The sequence below is a fragment of the Hevea brasiliensis genome, chromosome 7 (genome assembly GCF_030052815.1).
Source record: "Hevea brasiliensis isolate MT/VB/25A 57/8 chromosome 7, ASM3005281v1, whole genome shotgun sequence".
Classification (NCBI taxonomy): Eukaryota; Viridiplantae; Streptophyta; class Magnoliopsida; order Malpighiales; family Euphorbiaceae; genus Hevea; species Hevea brasiliensis.
Genome location: NC_079499.1, coordinates 17,623,843 through 17,647,689, shown reverse-complemented (window position 1 = coordinate 17,647,689; position 23,847 = coordinate 17,623,843).

The window sequence follows — 23,847 nt, the reverse complement described above, 5'->3', positions numbered from 1 at the left end:
CACAGAATGGCATGGAGCCATACATCAAATGCAGTACTGTTATCAGAACCTTATTGGCATGCCAACCTATCCAAACCAATTACATTAGGCCTACTAGGGCATATTACAAAGTTATTTCTTGAATATTTGTACTTAACATGTAAGGTTACTATTCATTTGGTCATTTAAGTCAAAATATTTACTTTCTCATATATAATAGTTATATGAGTTTTAATCACATAAATTTACCACATTTTGGTTCTCAAAAGTATTGGCATTAATTGCCAATCTATACATTTAACCAAAGGAGAATAAATCAAAAATTTCAGTTTTAAGTGCTAGAGTTCACTATTCTATTAGGCCATTCTACAGTGAGAATTTGGCCAAATGTTCTCCATAAAAGTTGTTCCTTATTATGTCTAGTTACATTTCTTTTTTTGAATCACTCCATTTGGAGTTTTGTAGCTCAAGTTATTGCCTAAACACCATAACTGGCCGGATTGTAATTTTTCCAGAATTTCTGGGCAGAATCAATTTTGCAGTTTTTGTACATTGACTGCAGGTTAGTTTTTGGACATGTTATGGTCAAAATTTGGATTTATTTTCCTCATAAAAGTTGTAGGACTATATCTCATCTTTCTATTGGTAAAAATTCAGGTCAATTGGACCTTTCTACACTGAGTTATGACCAAATGAATGAACATTATTCATTTGGTCATTTTCCAGGGATTGCATATTGGTCACCCGGATTAGGTCAATTTTTAGAGCCACTTAGGTTGGTTTTCTAGGCAGGGTTCCTTCACCAAAATTGTGGAATTATGTATCTAGTTTTACCTCCAATTGGCCTTACACCAATTGGAGCTACACAAGTTCAGTTAAGGCTCTCCAAACACACTGGACTCTAAGAGTCCAGACTGCAGCGCATAAGGCAGCCTACCCTTTCTAACATCCAATGACTCAATTCACTTCATAGTAAGTTTAAAACTTACCAAATGGTCACTAATTGACCATTAAAATATTCCTACACCATTATAGGAGCAAAACCTCAATTTGGTCAAAACCCTAAATTCTCAGTTTCTCTATTCTTTCATTAACTTACAATTTAAGGTGCTACGTGTTAATTTCATATCAAAGGACAACTTATATACTCGTTTAATCTAAAGAAATCATCAAAACTCTCATAAGTCCATGGCTGCCAAAAATGTTGAAAATTCATTATTCAACTTTTGTTTAATTTCGCTTAATTTTCATACTTAATTCCTACTCCACATATGATATACATAAAATTTCTAGAAGGAATTGGCACTAACCCTTTTTGAGCAGAATTTTTCCAAACTTAAACTTCACTTTCTCTTCAATTCTTAGCATTCAAACACTTCTACAAGGTGTGGGTGTAATTTTTAGTAAAGGGACCTAAGGGTTTTGGGGTAAGAATAGAGAGAAATTCAAGCTAGAAGGAAAGAAGAAATGGAGGACTTTCATGGCCATGGTGGTGCGGCTGGTTTTGATGGAAGAAGATGGCAGATGAGTTTTAGTTATTTTCTTCATCTTATCCTCTTTTAAGTGGTGTTTAATAACTTGTTGAAATTTGATTGGTTAGGAACATTTTAATTGCATCATGCTTGCTCAAGCATGATGTAATTATTATGTTTTCTTTCATTTTTCTTTTTCTTTTCTTTCTACTCAATTTTAATTTAAATTTTAGCAATATTTATTCATATTTTAGATCATAATAATTATTTACTTAATTGGACAAGTCGGTGAAAAATCATCTCCGAAGGCGAAATGACCAAAATGCCCTTCATTTGGCTTATTGATCCAAAATCGTCTGTACCGATCGAAAATTTTTTCTAAGCCTTTTCTTGGCATTCTAATACCATAGAAACCTCAATGACTCTTCTCTGGAGTCCCGAAAATTATTTCCTGAATTTTCTCCTGGGTTTAGGGCTTCTAACTGTAAGGACCGCAAGTTCCCATTGGGTTACCCATCGCTAGGGCACTGGCTCATTTAACTTGGTTGTATTTTATTTCTAAAATTTTTTCTAAATTTTTCTTATTATTATTTGAGTTATTTATTATTCCTCACTTTAGTCTAAATATTTTTCTAGACGTTCTAGCTGTCTGGATCGACACCGGTCACTGGAACAGTAGAATGTACGGAATTGCTACAGTTAGGGTATTACATACATTCTCCATGAAAGACTTAGGGGAAGCAACCTATAAACCTGAAATTTGCATCTATAGAGATAGAGTGAAAAGAATAATTGGTTTGTTCCAAAGTCTATACTTGGAAAAGGTGTTAAAAAGGTTTAACATGCTTGATTCAAAGAGAGGATTGTTACTAGTAAGACATGGTATTCATATTTCTAAGGAGATGTGTCCGAGGACACCTGAAAAAAGAGACAAAATCGCTAGGATTCCATATGCTTCTTCTATTAAAAGTTTAATGTATGCAATGTTGTGTACTAGGCTGAATATCACATATGCTGTTAGTTTGACTAGCAGGTTTCAATCCAATCCAGGTTTGGAACACTGGATAGTTATCAATAATATCCTTAAAACTTGAGAAGAGCTAAGGATTTATTCTTGATCTATGGAGGTGGCAACCTATAATTGGATGGTTATACTAATTCTGATTTTTAATCTGATATTGATGATAGAAAGTCTATCTCTGGCTTTGTGTTCATTTGTAATGGAGGTGTAGTTAGTTGGAAGAGTTCCAAACAGAGTACAACTACTAACTCCATTATAGAGGCCGAGTATATTGCCTCATCAAATGCTGTAAAAGAGGCTGTTTGGATAAAGAAGTTTGTGACAGAACTTGCAGTAATTCCTTCCATTGAGTCAGCAGTTCCTCTCTATTGTGATAGCAATGGAACGATCATTCAGGCTAAGGAACCCCGGTCTCATCAGAAATCCAAACACATAGAAAGGCGCTACAATATTATCAGAGAGATAGTTAGGTGAGGCGATGTAGCCATGCAGGAAATAGCATCAGTAGAAAATCTAGCTGATCCATTCACGAAAGCTATGTCACAAGCTCAGTTAGACCGATATCTTGAGAAGATGGGTCTAAGATACTGTAATGAATGGCTCTGGTGCTAGTAGGAGATTGTTAGTAGTATGCCCAAGAGCATATCATTTTGTATATATTTTGTTCATATTTTATTAATAAAAGGCAATTACACTTTTTTGTTTATATAATCTATTTATGTGTAATAGAAAAGGTCCATTGATATTTTGCTAGAAATTCTATTCTTAAGTTGTTAAGAATATGAGTGACAGTATTTCTAGTACAAATTATCATAAATGGGTTCATAATCGAGGATACTTCATAAAGGACATGACTTATCCAGAAAGATTGTAATTATGTTTGTTCCCAAAGTATTAAAATGAGATATTAATAAGTTGGAGTGATGAGTCTCATGCCATATAACAAACATGATAGGCACTTATAAATGATAAGTAGGCCGAACCATTGACACTTATGACAAGCACGTGGAGTTTACTCTTGTTAATGCATTGTCATATATCATATCAGTGCATATAATCTTTAGACCTGAGATAACATAGTTATCTTATATATAGGTGGTTTGAGTTTGATACTGCTTTCATACTCATACTGTGTATGGGTATATGGGCATGTGTTGGCTCCTACTAATTGTTCTTGATGATTCAAGTTCCTGGCCAGGACAAATAAACTTAGTCAGAAAAGAGTTTCTCACAAGAAAGTCTGTTTAATCAAGAATTAGAATTAAAAGAGAATATAACATTCATAGCATATAGAGTTTGACATTAACCATGACTCCAGCTAGAATTGGGATTTTATAACGGAAAGATTTTTATGCATAGTGACATATTATTAAAGGTTCATTTAAGGAATTCTTTATTACTGATTGAGTGACCATGGAATACTATGCTAGGTGTCAACCATGGTCTATGAGATACCTAAAATAATTTAGAGAAATTATTTACTATAAGAAATAGTTCTAATGATATTAAGAGTTAATATCATTTCTCATTGTCAATTAGTAATGAGCCTAGTAAATCATACATCTACACAAGCAATTCACCAAGTGTATTATGATTTAATTGATTAATTAAAGAGATTAATTAATTAATTAAATAGATTTGGTTTGCAATAAGATTGTAAAGTCTCTAGCATGACTTGAAACCAAATTTAGATTGTTGGATGTATAATATAAATTATATTTATATTTAAAGAGTTTAAATATAAATAAAATGGAGAAATTAATTAAAGGAGATTAATTAATTAATTAATTTATATTTGATATAAATTAATTTAAGGGAGAAATTATAATTTTGGGTTGAGAACTCAAAATTACAAACAAGGGCAAAATGCTCTTTTTACATGGTGACACGATACACCATGAGATAGTGACATGTGGCACTTATGTGACTGTGCCATTTGTCTTCCCATGATGGAAGACTACCTTTTAGTGATTTAATTAAAACTTGACGCTTGGCTTGATAAGATTAAGTCAAAGAAAAGCAAGATTAAATCTTATAGTGATATGTGGCACTTCATTAAGTCTTTTTGTCTTATGTATATAAATGACAAAGAAGAAGAAAAATATTATCTTCTTCCTCTTGGTATGTTAGATGGCAAGAATGTCATTCTCCCTCTTCTCATTTTCTTTTCATTAATTCAAAAGGAAAGTCTTGATTACCTTTGTATTAATTTTATTAGAAAGAGTTTCTACTGCACCCACATCCATATACTTTCACCAAAGTATAAACCCTAAGCATTAGTGGTTGGTAATCTGCAAAAGGAGGATTTGGGCAATCTTTGGTGAGTCTTGGTGAAGCTTTTGGTGGACAAGTTAGAGGAGCAACTCTTGGAGCCCTAGGAACACCCAAAGGGAGTAAGAAGTATTGATTCTGCTCCTTAGAGGTTAGTTGAATTCAATTCTTCTTTTAGCTAGGGTTTAAATGAATTAAAGGTTAATTCTCAATCTTAAATGGCAAATAAACTCCTAGTATATGCCAAAAGTGTGTTTTGGTAGGCTAGACGACATTAGAAGTCACATAGGTTTCATAACTTATTTGAATGTTGCATGTAACCCTAGAAGAAATTTTAAAATTTAATGCTCTAATGCCCTTAAATTCATGCTTCCATGCTTTCAGCATAAACACTTTATACTATTGTAAAAACACATAGTATTGGTAATAATCAATTGCTAACAGGCCTAATTAGCCATTAGGAAACAAAATCCCTAAATTCTAACAAGTTAGGGTTTGGGGAAATTCTTACCCCTATAGCACAGAAACACAATTCTACCACCTAATTTGGGGAGTGAAGCAGCCAAGTATTGGCTCTCTAGCTTGTCCACACAAGCTCTTGATCAAAGCAAGCTTTAATCAACCAAGAACCTTCCCTTACTCCTCCTTTAGGTTTGGCCAGGATGGAAGAATCAAGGGAGTGTCCTTCTTTTAGGTTTGATTGAAGGAAGTAGTGAGAAACACTTTCTCAAGGTTTTATTCAAGATTAACAACACTTATTTCTCTTGAATTTCAAGCAAGGAAGATGAAAGAACTTGAACTTAGTGACAGAGGAGGTGGATGGCGCAAGGAGGAAGAAGATGATAATCCAATTTCTTTTCTTTCTCCTTTTATCTTTAAGTTATTTTTCTTTCATTAAAATTAAGATGACAAGTGTCAACCTTTGATTTAAAGACCAAATGAGTTTTCTAACTCTAATAGGTCCATTTGTCATGCCTTTAATTTTAATTAAGAAAATTAAACTTAATTAATTAGTATTCTAAATACTAATTAACCAATTAACCACTAATTAAATAGCATTTTACCTCCCATTGTTAACCAAGTCAAATGGTTAAAATTGTCAAATTTTGACCTAGTCAGACTAGTCAAAATTTATTTTTAATTCTTTAAGTTTATATTTAAACACTTTAAATATTAACTTGAATATTTCTATAGATAAATTTAGTTTCAATTCATGCTAGGGACTTTGTAATCTAATTACAAACTAAATTTATTAATTAAATTAATTAATTAAACTAATTAATTAATTAATTAAATTAATTATGCTTTGATCATCCTGGCCGGCACTCGGTATGCTCTTTTTATAGATCTGTCTATATGACTACTTTTAGCTTTTTCCTCTGGCATAGAAGGACTTGATCCGTATTGCTTGTTACTAGTATTCCACTCGCTTTGTTCTTACGTGTGTGACTTACTAGGTTCATTACTAATTGGCAATAAGAATAATATTAACTCCTTAATATTATTGAAACCATTCCAAACTTAAAATGAAATTCCCTTTTCATTTAAGTTTTTATAAATCATGGTTGACATCTAGCACAATGTACTATGACTACCCAATTAGTTCTGAACTAATTTCCCAATTCATGAACCTTGATCATACATACCATGCACTAAAATCTCTCCGTTACAAAGTCTCAATTTTAGTTAGAGTCATGGTTTATGTCAAACTCTTTTGATTAGAATCATATGTCCTCTTTTAATTCTAATTCTTGATTAATAAGACTTTCCTATTAGAAACTCTTTTCTGACTAAGTCTATCTGTCCTGTCCAGGAACTTGAATTCATCAAGAACAATTAAATAGACATAGGATTTTATCCCTATTTACTTAGGGTAACGGATCCCATTTTTACTAATACCTATCTCCATATATAACTAGTTAGAGCCAACACATGCCCATATACTCATACATAGTACAAGCATGAAAACAGTATCAAACCCAAACCACCTATATACAAGATTGCTGTGTTATCTCAAGTCGAGGGATTATATGCACTATTATGATCTAGATGACTTTGTATTAACAAGAGTAAACTCCATGTACAAGTTATTTTATGTCACTAGTTCGGCCTACTTATCTTATAAGTTCCCACCATGTTTGTCTTATGGCATGAGACTCATCATTCCATCCCATTAGTATCTCATACTAATCCATGGACATAAACATAAGTGACAATCAATCCGGGTAAATCATGCCTAATGAGGTATCCTTGTTTGTGAGCTAAATTTATAATATTTTATACTAAAATGTTCTGTCACTCATATTCTTAACAACTTAAAAATAGAACATCTAATAAGTTATTAAAGGACTTTTTCAATTAACTTCAAACCATTCAAATTTAAAAGAAAAGAAAAATTGCCATTAATTGGGAATATATGTTTATAAGATACAATATAATGATATGCTCTAGGACATATTACTAATAATCTCCCCTTTATACTAGAGCCATTCATTATAAAATCTAAGATCCATCTTCTCAATATGTCAGTCCAACTGATTTTGTGTCATAGCCTCGGTGAAGGGATCAGCCGAATTATCAATTGGTGCCATTTTCTACATGGCTACATTGTTTCTCCCAACTATTTCTATGATAAGGGGTAGAACCTTTCTATGTGTTTGGATTTTTGGTGAGACCGAGATTCCTTTACTTGGATCACAACACCATTGTTATCACAATATAATGGAATTGGTGACTCAATTGAAGGAACCACTCCAAGTTCTGTTATGAACTTCTTAATCCAAATAGCTTCCTTTGTAGCATCTGATGTAGCAATATACTCGGCCTCTGTAGTGGAGTCAACAGTTGTAGTATGCTTGGAACTCTTCCAGCTAACTGCACCTCTATTACTTATGAATACAAAACTAAAGATAGACTTTCTATCATCAACATCTGATTGGAAATCAGAATCTACAAAACCATCTAGTTGGAGATCACCTCCTCCATATATCAAGAATAAATCCTTAGTTCTTCTCAAGTACTTAAGGATATTCTTGACAGCTATGGAATGTTCCAAACCTGAATTGGATTGAAACCTGCTAGTCAAACTAACAGCGTAAGAGATATTTGGCCTAGTACACAACATTGTATACATTAAACTTCTAATTGTAGAAACATATGGAATCTTGGCCATTTTCTCTCTTTCCCTAGGTGTCTTAGAAGACATCTTTTTGGAAAAAGTGGATGCCATGCCTTATTAGTAATAATCCTCTCTTGGAATCAAGCATGTTAAACCTCTTTAACACCTTTTGCAAGTATAAACTTTGGGATAAACCTATCATTCTTTTTTATCTATCTCTATAGATTTGAATTCCCAAAATAGAGGTTTCTTTCCCTAAGTCTTTCATGGAGAAAGTATTGGGCAATAAGAGTTTTATAGTAGTAAGTATACTGATATTATTACCTATTAATAAGATATTATCGACATATAAGACAAGAAAAGTGATTGCACTCCCACTAACCTTTTTGTGAGCACATGGCTCATCCTTATTTTTGATAAAAAGAAAAGATTTAATGGCTTTATCAAAATGAATGTTTTAGCTCTTCGAAGCTTATTTCAAACCATAAATGGATCATTTTAGATTGCATACTTTGGAATGGTCTTGGGATTCAAAACTCCTAGGTTGTTCCATGAATATGTTTTCCTCACTATACCCATTAATGAAAGTAGTTTTAACATCCATCTATCAAATCTCATAGTCATAGTACGCTGCTATAGCTAATGAAATCGTAATGGATTTAAGCATGGGTACAGGTGAGAAGGTCTCTTCATAGTGGATCTCCTGCCTTTAGCGAAACCCTTTCACAAATAGCCTTGCTTTGTAGGTCTCTACCTTTCTATTAGATCCAATTTTCTTATTGAAACCCATTTATTCCCTATAGGTACAATACCTTCAGGTAGGTCAACAAGATCCCAAACTTGGTTCTTATACATGGAATCCATTTCAGATTTCATTGCTTCAATCCATTTTAAAGAGTCTATATCTGATATATCTTTTTCATAGGTCATTAGTTCATCACCATGATCCATTTCCTCATAAACAAATAACTCTTGTTCATTCTCATGAAAAAATCCATATCTCTCTAGTGGATTAGATATTCCAATTAATCTTTGAAGTTATGTTGTGGATATATCCTCAATAGGTGTAGGCTGATTGGATGGATCTATATCCATTTGTTCAGTTTGTTCATTGGAATTCTCTAATTTCAGTTATATCTGCCTTCCTTTGCCACCTTTTTGAATAAACTCTTTTTCAAGAAACATAGGATCTCTACTTATCACAACTCTTTGTGATAAAGGAGGATAGAAATAATATCCAAAACTATCTTTTAGATACCCAACAAACTGTCCCTTCTCTGATTTAGATTCCACTTTATTAGTCTTTAGCTTTTTAATGTAAACTAAACAAACCCAGATCTTAACATGCTTAAGACTTGGTTGTCTTCCATGCCATATCTCATATGGGATAGAAGAGACTAATTTAGAACGGACTCTGTTAAGAATATATGAAGCTGTCTTCAGTGCAAATCCCCATAAAGGAGATTGGTAGATTAGTGTAGCTCATCATACTACGTACTATATCCAATAGGGTACGGTTTCTCCTTTTAGATATATCATTTAATTGTGGCATTCCTGGAGGAGTTAATTAAGAAACAATACCTTGTTCTTTTAAGAACTCATTAAATTCAATACTCAAGTATTCGCCTCTTCGATATGATCTTAGAATTTTAATACTATTTCCTGTTTGTTTCTCTACTTCAGATTTGAATTCTTTGAACTTTTCAAAGGATTCATGTTTGTATTTCATCAAATACAAAAATTCATACCTAGATTTATCATTAGTAAAGGAAATGAAGTAGTGATAACTGCCTCTTTTCATTTCCTTAAATGGGCCACATACATTACTATTTACTAGTTCCAAAATATCTTCAGCTCTTAACCTTTGTCCAATAAAGGGAGATCTAGTCATTTTTCCTTGAAGGCAGGATTCACAAGTTAGAGTAGGTTCAGAATCCAATGAGGACAAAATCCACATTTTCTCTAATTTTGTATCCTATCTTCTGCAATATGACCTAATCTTAAGTGCCATAGATGTTTTGGACTTGATTTGGTTTCAATGATGGCATTAAACTCAATTAAATTGCTTGGAGCTATTTTGTAATTATTATCCAAATAATATAGACCATCTTGTAAATTATTCATGCCAACAATTTTATTTTCAAAATAAATATTACAAATATCATCTATGAATCAAAATTCATATCCATTACTAGTCAAACAAGATATAGAAATGATGTTCTTTAAAGTATTAGGTACATACAACACACGATCTAAATATAAAACATGTCCATTTAGATATAGGAATTTAGACCCTATGGCTAAGGCTGTAACTGTTGCTCCATTGCCAAGTCTGAGTCTAACATCCTATGAGTCCAACCACTCACTGCTTCCTAGTCCCTGCATATCAAAGCATATGTGAGAACTTGCACCAGTATCTAAAACCCAAGCTATAGATGAACTGTGAATATTATCTGAATATAAATAACAAAAAATGGACATACCTTTAAAAGGTTTCTCCTTCTTGTCTTTTAGAGTTGCTAAATATTCAAGGCAGCTTCTCTTTTAGTGCCCTTCTTTTTCACAATGGAAACACTTTCCCTTGTTTTGAAATAGATTTAAATTTCTTCTTCTTGGACTGGTTCTTGGCAATCTTGCCAGATGGACCAAGGACAGAAGGTTTCTTTTTCTTATTGCCTTTCTTCTTTTTGGACTTTCTAGAAGAAAAAAAAAGCAACCAAAGCTACTTCGTTTCCCTTATTACCTGCTATATTCTTTTGGCCAATGACCAGTAAGTTATGTAGATCGGCTAGAGTGCATTCCTATTTAGTCATATGGAAGTTTGTAATGAAAGATCCAAATGACTCTAGTAAGTATTGTAGGATCAAATCCATCTGAAGCTGGAAGTCCATGGTAAAATCAAGAGCTTTCAACTGTTATATCAATCTAATCATCTTATGAACATGGGCTCCCACTTCCTATCCCTCAGTCATCCTCATCCAAAATAATTGCTTAGATATCTCATATCTTGCATTTTAGCTATGTTTACCATACAACTCTTATAGGTGATCGAGGATCTCAGATGCACTGTGCATTTTTTCATGCTGCTTCTGTAACTCATTGGTCATAGAAGTCAGCATATAGCACTTAGCCCGCATGTCATGCTCTTTCCATCTATCCAAGGTGTCACTTTCTTCCTCTGTGGCCCCTTCAGGTAAAGGACCAAAAACCTTTGAATCTATAACATATCCTATACACTCCAAATTTAGGACAATCCTCAGATTTCTTAACCAATGCGAGAAGTTTGTACCAATTAGCCTATCATGGTCAAGAATGTCTGCTAATACATTGGGGGGTTGTGGTTGTGTGCTTATTTTATCAGATTATACTGCAGAAAATAACAAGATTCAAATTAGTATATTGTATCAAGTATATTTACCAAAATGATTATGATCTTTTAATCAAATTGGTCCTCCCACTAATTTGGCAAATCCTACACTTCCAAAGTAGGAAATGAAAATCCCAGTTTGGGTGGATTTCTAGTGGGTGATTGAGTTCTTATAAACTATTAATCATCCTCAAGTACATCTATTCTTAGAATCATAACAATTCATAAGTGAGTAACTCTTTACTTATCACATCTCATGTGAGGTTTAATCAATTTATTTGGCCCCTAGTGCTCAAAACCTTAGGTACATCCATCCTTGGTTTATCTTGCATTAGTTAAGTTGAGCCCACTAAGTTAGCAAGTATGTAAATTTGAACCCTAATGACCTTAGGTACTTCCATTTTATGCCACCAATGTATTTATATACTCACAACATCTCATGCTTAACAATTTATTTCTTAAATCAAATATGTGATTTCTATGTAACCATAGCCAACAATGTAAGTGTTTAAAACTTCTTAAATAATTGTCTTAGTGGAGGGCCATGATCCAATTTTCAAAATTACAATGTTACCAACTTAATCATTTATTGAAATATTTCCTTGGCTGACGTAATTACTATTCAGTCTCCCTTTGCACATTAACCATTTACATGCATATCTCATACACATCATGAATATAATATCACATGCATACATTTATACAATGGTAATGTAAAAAGCATGATCATAGACTATTCTATGGGAATTCAACCCAAGCCACAAGGATTGAATTTAAGGGCATCCTAGGTTAATATTCATCTAGTGGTAGCTTGCTTTGACAATCTTTAACTCTTGAAGCTTGTACTCCCACTGATCACTATCAATGTGTTGGACTCTTTTTCTTCTTATAAAATCCACCAAGCCAATTACAATAATTATCCTTGGCATACTAAGGTGAAAATTATAATAGAATGAGCATGCAAGCTTAAATAAATAAATTACAACCTAAGGCTATCACAATAACTTTATGATATAAACCTTGTAACAATTAAAATTAATTATTACAATCCCATAGAAATAAATAAGAACTTAATCACATTGGTCTTCTAAAGTCCATGATCATCCTTCATGCCAATATGCACATTTAACACTTGAACATGCCATTTAATTCTAAATATCTCATATTCAAAATTAAATTGACCAAGCATGAATCGCATTCACAATCATGTTATACTTATGTTGGGACTTTCATTAAACATTTTAATTACTATGAAAAGCCATAAAATATGATCAAGCATCATGATCACACCATAGGCCGAATGGTCTCACCATTTTGGACATAATGGTGCTTCACTAAAAAGCCATGATTTTTCTTGTATATCCATGGTTCCAAATTGCATCTCATACATGTCAAACACCATAAAACAAGTAAATACACAAAGGCAAAATTGTTTGCACAAATTCAAAATTTGGCCGAATAAGATGCCACCATAGTCTCACCATGGCTAAACCACTTCTAGCAATTTTTCTTTGCATTTTACTTGCTTTCAATTGCATCTCATGCAATAGTTTAGTGTCCCACATATCATACTATTAGTAGTATGCCTTAGAGCATATCATTGTATTATATCATGTAAATAATTATTGCCATTTAATGGCAATTATTCTTTTCATTTATTTTCAAATGGTTTGAATTTAAATTGAAAAGTTCCTTTAATATCATGTTATATGTTCTATTCTTAAGTTGTTAAAAATATGAGTAATAGAATATTCTAGTATAAGTATTATAAATTCGATTCACAGTCTAGGATACTTCATTAGGCATGACTTATCTAAAAATATTGTCACTTATGTTTATTTCCATGGATTAGTATGAGATACTAATGGGATGAAATGGTGTGTCTCATACCATATAACAAACATGGTGGGTACTTATAAGATAAATAATTTGAACCAGTGACACAAGAAGACTTGTACATGGAGTTTACTCTTATCAATACAAAGTCATCTAGATCATAATAGTGCATATAATCCCTTAACCTGAAATAACACAATTATCTTGTATATAGGTGGTTTGAGTTTGATACTGCTTTCATACTTGTGCTATGTATGGGTATATAGGCATGTGCTGGCTCCGACTAATTATATATAGAGATAAGTGTTAGTCAAGATGGGATCTGTTACCTTAAGTAAATAGAGATAAAATCATATGTTCATTTAATTGTTCTTGATAATTTAAGTTCCTAGCCAGGACAGATAGACTTAATCAGAAAAGAGTTTCTGACAGGAAAGTCTTATTAATCGAGAATTGGAATTAAAAGAGAACATATGACTCAAAGCGATTGGAGTTTGACATAAACCATGACTCCAGTGTGAATTGGGATTTTGTAATGGAGAGATTTTAGTACATGGTATGTATGATCAAAGGTTCATTAATTGGAGAACTAATTCATAATTAATTAGACAGTCATAGTACATTATGCTGGATGTCAACTATGACTTTTGAGAACTTGAATGAAAAGGAAATTTCACTTTGAGTTTGGAACGATTCCAATAATATTAAGTACTTAATATTATTCTTATTGCCAATTATAAATGAACCTAGTAAGTCACACAAGTAAGAGCAATTTGATCAAAGCAAAATTAATTTAATTAATTAATAAAATAGTTTAATTGATTAATCGAACTGACTAATCTAGTTAGTAATTAGATTGTAAAGTCCGTAGTATGACTTGAAACTAAATTAATCATTAAAAGTATTCAAGTTAATATTTAAAATGTTTAAATATAAACTTGAAAATTAACATAAGGAAGAAAATGAATTTTGACTTATCAAAGTTTGACTTCTCAAAGTTTAACCATGTTGATTTGGTCAAACATAGGAGAAAATTAATTAATTAATGTTTATTAATTAATTAATTGGCATGATTAATTTTAATTAATCATATCTTAATTCCTCAATTAAGATTAAGCTTAGACGAGTGGACCAATGAGATTGGGACAGTAATTTTACTTAGCCAATTAAAGGTAAACACTTACTAGCTTAATTAATTATAAAGTTAAGATATTAATGGAAGAGATAAGAAGAGAATTACTTCTCTTTTCTTCCATTCTAGCTGGCCACTCTCTCCATCTCTTCTCTTAGTTTCATCTTCATCTTTAAGACAAGAATTCAAGAACACAAAGTATTATTGCTCTTGAATTTCAATTAAGAAAGTGTTTCTCATCACTACCATAAGAGAAAAACTCAAACAACATACTCTTCCTCCCTTCCAATTACTGGCAGAACCATAAGGAAGCTAAGGAAGAAGTTTTGAGATAATCAAGAAGCTTTGATCAAAGGGCTTGTATGGACAAGCTAGAGGGCTAATAATTGGTGGCCTTGCTCCCTAGATTAGGTGTTTAGAATATGATTCTGCGCTTATTGGATAAAAATTCTTTAAAACCCTAACTTTTTAAAATTTAGGGAAATTATTTCTTAATGGCAATTAGGCTTGATTAGCATTTGAAACATGACTTAGTGCGACTAAATAATGTGTTTTTCAGTAGCTTAATATGGTTACATGATGCATGAAACCCTAGGTTATGAAAAATTTTAAATTGCTAATGTTCTCACCTATTGGTGAATTATTCTTAAAATTAGTGAATAATTCTTTTAATTTGTATTAGAGCCACCCTAATTTGCCATCAGGAACATTAATTCATGTTATGGGCAATTTAGGATATTTATATATTGCATGGGATGCAATTGGATGCAATTAAAAATCAAAATAAAATTGTGGAAATTGAAATAGCCATGGTGCAACCATGCCCAATTTTGGTTTGGCCAAAATTTGACTTTTTGCAAATAATTTTATCTTTTTGAGTTAGCTTGTTTAATGGTCTTGGACTTGTGTGAGATGATGTTTAAAATCATTAGATACCAAGAAAAATAATAAATTTTGAGTGAAGCACCATTATGCCAAAGTGGAAGGTCCATTAGCTAATGATGTAATCAAGGTGTTTTCTCAACTTATATGACTTTTCTTAGTGATTAAAGTATTTAATCTAAGTCCCAATTGAATATAACATGATTATGAATGTGATTCATAAGTGACTAGATTTAATTTTGAATATGTGATATTTAGAATTTAATGTATATTCATGAGATGAATGTTGGCATGAAGGGTGATCATAGACTCTACGAGACCAATGTGATTGTGTTCCTATTAATTTCTATGGATTTGTATTAATTATTTTAAATTTTACATGGGCTGTATCATAAGTTGTTGTGATAGGTTGTAATTTATTTATTTGAGCTTGTATGCTTAATTTCATTGTATTTTCACCTTGGTATGCCAAGGATAAATGTTGTAATTGGCTTGATGCATTTACAAGAAGAAATGGAGCTTAAAATATTGATAGAGATCAGTGGGAGCACAACCCTTCAAGAGTTGAAAAAATGTGAACAAGTTATAAATTGTGACACCCCTTACCCGACTATAGTGTAGCCGAGCAAGTTATGCCACTCAGTGTGCCGAGCACTCTATTTTATCTTAATTCATTTTTATTCTTCCTTTTGAATATAACTTGTGAAATATAATTTATTTTAGCCATTTATCGAAATTATAATTTATTTGAGGTTCCGAGAATTTTATAGAAAATCCGGCAGAATACCGGCTAAAAATGGAGAAAACCGTTCTTCGAAACCTGTGAAAAACACTTCCTATGATCATATTCAATCATCTCATCACTCTCAAACTTCAATACCAAAATCACAACATTTTTCACCATTCATTTCTCAATCACTCATCTCATGTGATAATCATGTACAAGTCACAGTTATGTATTCACTTTTCCTTTCACAAACACAATTTTCTTAACAATTCCTCTATTTGTCATTCATTCATTTCACATCATCATTAGACTCAAATCATAAATAAATTCTCACATGTGATTTATAATCACAAATTACAAGTACTTACATTAATACAAAATTATATTACATTTGTTTCAAATACACATGATAAAATAAGAGTTTAATTACAAAATTTACAAAAAATCTCAAAATACAAAATGGGACCTAGTGTCCTACCAATGCACTGCAGACGGTGAGGTGACACAGACACTATGCAGAATTGTGAACGGCCTTGCTCAATCTGTGGTCTACTGAGCCCTCTGTCCAAATCTTCAGTACCTACGCGTTGCAAAAGCGACGCGCTAAGCATAAAGCTTAGTGGTGCCAATAATATAAGAAAATATAATATGCAAATAAAAATCATAATTTCTTAGCCATTGTGTTCATAAGAACTGAATAATTACCAACTTAATGTTTAGTCGAGGGCTAATTACGTTTTATGATATTAACTTCTTCATGCATTTTGTTAATTATTTTCTTCATGATCTTGAGTTTCTTTGTATTCTATCATAATCATTCCTGATATTTAATTTTCGTATTTTCTTTAACAATCAGTTCAATTACAGTTATACTTTTCTATGCCCAAGTAACCTATACTGAACGACTGGACTAGATAACGGGTTGTTGGCGCTGGACACCGCGGTGCCTCGGGCCGTCATACCATGGGACGCAGAACGTCAACCACGTATGCAGTCAGTATGGCTAAAAAGCCATGATATCACATGATCGGGCATAAAAGCCATGAATACTGGCATAAAAGCCATGAATACGGGCATAAAGCCATGAATACAGGCATAAAGCCTTCGCGATCGCTAAAACAATACCCTATTGGCATGCCAACCTATCCAAACCAATCACATTAGGCCTACTAGGGCATTTTGCACTTTTAAGTTTCACAATTTTTGAATTTCAAGTCTTGGTGTCACTATTCACTTCATTGGTCAACAAAAAGTTGACTTTTGCATAGAAAATAGTTGCATTGGTTTTAACACTTCCAATATACCACATTTTGCATTTAAAACTTGTTGGAATTAAGCATTAATACCATTTCTAAGCTTAAACCAAGAGAAGTAAAATTTTCAATTTTTGTAACTCAACTTTACTATTCCATTGGGCACTGTTGCAGTAAGAATTTGAGGAAATGGTAAACATGAAAGTTGTTTCTTATTTTGTCTAGTTGAATTTCCTTTTTTGAATCACTCCATTTGCAGTTTTGTAGCTCAAGTTATGGCCAAAATAAATTTACTGTTCACGTGCACTGTTCATGCTGAGATTTTTGGTGTGGCAGATTTTTGGTCCAATTTTGTTCAGTAATTTGATCAAGTTAAGTTCATAATTTGGTCTAAATTTCTTCATATGAAATGTTCTACCATACCTTAGGTTTCCATCGGTTCAAGAATCGCCTAGATCCGAGTTTTCTAGAGAGAGTTATAGCCATCCAAACATTACTGCTCAAATGAAAATCTGCAGAGTTGTAGGTTTGATAACTTAACTTTGCTCAATAATTTGAATGAGTTAGTGGCATAATTTGAGGTAGGTTTCTTCATGAAAGTTGTTTTTTTATATCTTATCTTGTTTCTGTAAAAATTTCAGGTCAATTGACCATATCTACAGTGAGTTATGGCCAAATGAACAGTTACTGTTCATTTGGTCATTTCTGCAGGTGCTGTTGCAGGGTATCCGGATTGGGGCCAACTTTTGGTCCTCTTGCTTTGGTCTTTTGGGCATGGTTTCTTCAGAAAAAATGTGCCATTATAAGCCTAGTTTCATGTCCAATTGGTCAAACACCAATTGGACCAACACAGACAAGGATATGGCAGTCCAAGTGGACTGAAATTTCAGTCACTCTGCTGCTATCCTTAGGCAGCCTACACATTCACTTGGCTATGCTATATTTCAGTCCAAATTGTGGTTAACTTACCTAAAATGGTCACTAATTGACTATTAAAATGTTCTCTAACAATTCCCTAAGCCAAGTCAAACTTTCATTCTTAAAACCCTAGCTCAAATTCAAGGGTTACACCAATTACCTTAGTTAGCATACCAATTCATTATACTTGTGTATATGTACCTTAAACATCATTTCTAATCTACTCTAAGTCCAACAAAACACTCATTTCTATTCCTTCAATAGGGCTGCTGAAATTCATGGCATTCATACACATAATTGTTATTCATTTTAGTTACAATTCCTTACTTATTTCAAGTCCCTTAACATAGAAATAAAGAAATATTTGTAAAAGTAAGCACTAACCTCACTTTAACCACTTCTTGCACTTGTAGAAACTTTGGAATTTCCTCACTTTTTGATAATCAAAATATTCCTCTTGATGTGGGGATAAATTTTAGTAAAGGGGCTTAGGGATTTTGGTGGATAGATAAAGAGATATTACAAGCTTAAAGCTTGAAAATTTGATGAAGAAAAATGGCCATGGAGATTCGGTGAAGAAGGTGAAGGTGAGCAGATTGCTTTTTCATATTTTGACTTCTTTTCTCTTATTTAATGTCTTATAAATGCATTTGTTAAGTTTTGATTGGCTAAGGGGTTTTAATTACATCAAGCTTATGTCATAAATGCCTTTTTATTTGATTTTTCTTTCTTCTTTCTTTAACTCATTTCTAATTAAATTTTTACCAATATTTATTCATATTTTAGATCATAATAATTATTTACTTAACTGGACAAGTCGGCCAAAAATCACCTCTGAAGGCGAAATGACCAAAATGCCCTCTGTTTGGCTTAACGAGTCAAAATTGTCTGTACCGATTGAAAAATTTTTCTAAATATTTTCTTGGCATTCTAATGCCATAGGAACCTTAATGACCATTCTATGGAGTCCCAAAAATTATTTTATAATTTTTTTCCCGGGTCTAGGGCTCCTCGTTGCGAGAACCGCAACTTCCCTCTGGTTACCCATCGCTTGGGCACCGGCTCATTTAACTTGGTTGTATTTTATTTCTAAAATTTTTGCTAAATTTTTCTTATTAATATTTGAGTTAATTATGGTTCCTAACTTTAGTTTAAATATTTTTCCAGACGTTCTAGCTGTCCGGACCGACACCGGTCACCGGAACAGTAGAATGTACGGAGTTGCTACTGGGAGGGTGTTACATAAATAGATGGTTGTGATCTAGGATGCCCTGAATTCAATCCTTGTGGCTAGGATTGAATTCCCAGAGAATAGTCCATGATCATGCCTTTACATTACCATTGTATGTATGTATGATATGTATGATCATGATGTATATAAGATACACATGAAAATGGTTAATATGTAAAGTGAGACTGAATAGTAATTAGGTCGATCAAGGAAATCTTCAAACAAAATGATTAAGTTAGTAATTGTGTAATTTAGGAAATTGTATTGTGGCCCTCCACTAAGGCAATTATTTAAGAAATTTTTAAACATTTGCATTGTTGGCTATGGTTACATTAGAATGATGCATTTTGTTTAAGAGATTTTTTTGAAATAATTGTTAAGCATGAGATATTGTGAGTGTGTAAATACTTTGGTGGCCAAGAATGGATGTACCTAAGGTCATTAAAGTTTAAATTTGCATGTTTGTTGACCTAGTGAGCTTAACTAATGCAAGCGGAACCAAGAATGGATGTATTTATGGTTTTGAGTATTAGGAGCCAAATATATGATTGAATCTCACATGTGATGTGAAGAATAAAGAGTTACTTACTTATAAATTGTTATAATTCCAAGAATAGATGTACTTGAGGATGAATGATAGTTTATAAGAATTCAATCATCCACTAGAAATCCATCCTAACTAGAATTTTCATTTCCTACATTGGAAGTGTAAAATTCACTAAATTATTAGGACGAGCAATTTAATTAAAAGACCATAATTATTTTAGTAAATTACATGATGTAATATACTAATTTGAATCTCATTATTTTCTATAGTTTAAATTTAATAAAATAAGCACTCAACCATAACCATCCATTGTCCTAACAGGCATACTTGACCATAATAGACTTGCTGGTTCAAACTTTTCTGATTGGTTAAGAAATCTAAAGCTTGTTCTGAATTTAGAACGTATTGGATATATTCTAGATTCAAGGGTTCCTAGTCCCTTACCGACAGAAACTTCACAGGAAGAATAAGAAACTTTAGATAGATAGAAAGAGCATGATTTGAGGGCTAGATGCTATATGTTGGCTTCCATGATAAATGAATTGCAGAAGCAGTATGAGAAAATGCAAAGTGCATCAGACATCCTCACTCACTTACAAGAGTTGTATGATGAGCACAACAGGCATGCAAGATATGAGATATCTAAACAGCTGTTTAGAATGAGGATTACTGAGGGATAGAATGTGGGAGACCATGTCCATAAGATGATCCATCTTATTGAACAGCTGGAGAATCTTGATTTTTCCATGGACTTCCAATTATAAACAGATTTGATACTTCAGTCCTTACTTGAGTCATTTGGATCTTTTATTACTAATTTCCATATAACTAAATAGAAATGCACTTTAGCTGGGTTGTTGAACCTACTGGTAATAGCCTAAAAGAACATGCCAAGTCATAAAGGAAAGGAGGTTGCTTTAGTTGCCTCATCTTCTTCTGTTGGAAAGTCCAAGAAGAAGAAAGGTAACAAAAAAAGAAACCAAAGGAAAATGTTTTCATTGTAAAAAAAAAGGGCATTTAAAGAGAAACTGCCCTTAGTATTTAGAGTCTATGAAGAACAAGAAGGATGAACCTTTGGAAGGTACGTCTATTTCTTGTTATTTAGATTCTAATAATACTCATATTTCATCTATAGCTTAGGTTTTAGGTACTGGAGCAAGTTCTCACATATGTTTTGATACGCAGGAACTAGCAAGCAATGAATGCTTGGAGGCACAAGATGTTAGACTTCGCATTGGTAATGGAGCAACAGTTGCAGCCTTAGCCATAGGGTCTAAATCTTTATATCTAAAAGGACATATTTTGTATTTAGATCATGCATTGTATGGACCTGATGCTTTTGAAAACATCATTTTTGTATCTAGTTTGACTAGAAATGGATATGAATTTCAGTTCATAGATGATGTATACAATATTTATTTTGGAAATAAAATTATTAGCATGGGTAATTTACATGATGATCTTTATTATTTGGATAAGAATAATTAATACAAAACCAGTGCAAGCAATCAAATTGAATTTAATGCCATTACTGAAACCAAATCAGGTCTAAAACATCTTTGGCATTTAAGATTAGGTCATGTTGCAGAAGAAAGGATTGCAAAATTAGAGAAAATGGGGATTTTATTTTCATTGGGTTCTGAACCTATTCCAATATGTGAATCCTGCCTTCAAGGCAAAATGACCAGATCTCCCTTTATTGGACAAGGACTAAGAGCTGAAGATAATTTACAACTAGTATATAGTGATGCATGAGGTCCATTTAAAGAAATGGCAAGAGGAGGTTATTATTACTTCATTACCTTTATCAATGATAAATCTAGGTATGGGTATTTGTAAATAATGAAATATATTCAGAATCCTTTGAAAAGTTCAAAGAATTTAAATCTAAAGTAAAAAAACAAATAGGAAAAAGTATTAAAACTCTGAGATCAGATCGAGAAGGAGAATACTTAAGCACTGAGTTTGATGAGTTCTTAAAGGAACACGACATTATTTCTCAATTGACTCCTCTAGGAATGCCACAATTAAATAGTGTATCTGAAAGGAGAAATTGTACCCTATTAGATATGGTACAAAGCATGATGAGTTACACAGATATTCCAATCTCTTTTTGAAGATTTGCACTTGAGATAGCTTTATATCTTCGTAATAGAGTTCCTTCCAAATTAGTCTCTTCTACCCCATATGAGATATGGCATGGAAGACAACTAAGTTTTAAGCATGTTAAGATTTTGAGTTGTTTAGCTCATATTAAAAAGCTGAAGACTAAGAAATTAAAAACTAGATCTGAAAGAGGATGGTTTGTTAGGCATATTGCTGCATTGGATGCTACAAAGGAAGTTGTTTGGATAAAAAAGTTCATAATAGAACTTGGAGTGGTTCCATCAATTGTATCATTAATTCCACTACATTATGATAATAATGGTGAAGTCATACAAGCAAAGGAACCTCGATCTCACTAGAAATCTAAATACATAGAAAGGCTGTATCATATTATCAGAGAAATAGTTGGAAAAAAGGCGATGTAACTATGCAGAAAATAGCTTTGACTGATAATTCGACTAATCCTTTCACCAAAGCCATGACACAAAACCAGCTAGATCAACATCTTGAGAAGATGGGTCTTAGATTTTGAAATGAATGGCTTTAGTACAAGTGGGAGATTGTTAGTAGTATGCTCTAGAGCATATCATTGTATTGTATCATGTAAATAATTATTCCCATGTAATGGCAATTATTCTTTTCATTTATTTTCAAATGGTTTGAATTTAAATTGAAAAGTTCCTTTAATAACTTGTTAGATATTCTATTCTTAAGTTGTTAAGAATATGAGTGACAAAACATTCTAGTACAAGTATTATAAATTCAGTTCATAATCTAGGATACTTCATTGGGCATGACTTATCCAGAAAGACTATCACTTATGTTTGTTTCCATGGATTAGTATGACATACTAATGGGATGGAATGGTGAGTCTCATGCCATATAACAAAAATGTTAAACACTTATAAGATAAGTAGGCTGAACTAGTGACACAAGATAACTTGTCCATAGAGTATACTCTTATCAATACAAAGTCATCTAGACTATAATAATGCATATAATCCCTTGACCTGAGATAGCATAGTTATCTTGTATATAGGTGGCTTGAGTTTGATACTAATTTCATACTTGTACTATGTATGGGTACATGGGCATGTGTTGGCTCTAACTAGTTATATATAGAGATAAGTGTTAGTCAAGATGGGATCCATTACCCTAAGTAAATAGAGATAAAATCCTATGTTCATTTAATTGTTCTTGATAATTTAAGTTTCTGGCCAAGACAGATAGACTTTGTCAAAAAAGAGTTTCTGATAAGAAAGTCTTATTAATCAAGAATTGGAATTAAAAGAGAACATATGATTCAAAGTAATTGGAGTTTGACATAAATCATGACTCCAGCTTGAATTGGGATTTTGTAACAGAGAGATTTTAGTGCATGGTATGTATGATTAATGGTTCATGAATTAGAGAACTAATTCATAACGAATTAGGTAGTCATAGCACATATGCTAGATGTCAACTATGACTTATGAGAACTTGAATGAAAAGGAAATTTCACTTTGAGTTTTGAATGGTTCCAATAATATTAAGCAGTTAATATTATTCTCATTGCCAATTAGAAATGAACCTTGTAAGTCACACAAATAAGAGTAATTTGATCAAAGCAAAATTAATTCAATTAATTAATTCAATGGTGATTAATTAAATTAAGTAATTTAGTTTATAATTAGATTCCAAAGTCCCTAGCATGACCTGAAACTAAATTAATCATTGGAAGTATTCAAGTTAACATTTAAAGTATTTAATTATAAACTTGAAAATTATCCTAACGAAGAAAATGAATTTTGGCTTGTCAAAGTTTGACCATGTTAATTTGGTCAAACATAGGAGAAAATTAATTAATTAATGGTTGATTAATTAATTAATTAGCATGATTAATTTTAATTAATCATAACTTAATTTCTCAATTAAGACTAAGCTTAGACAAGTGGACCAATGAGTTTGGAACAACAATTTTAATTAGCCAATTCAAGGTAAACACTTG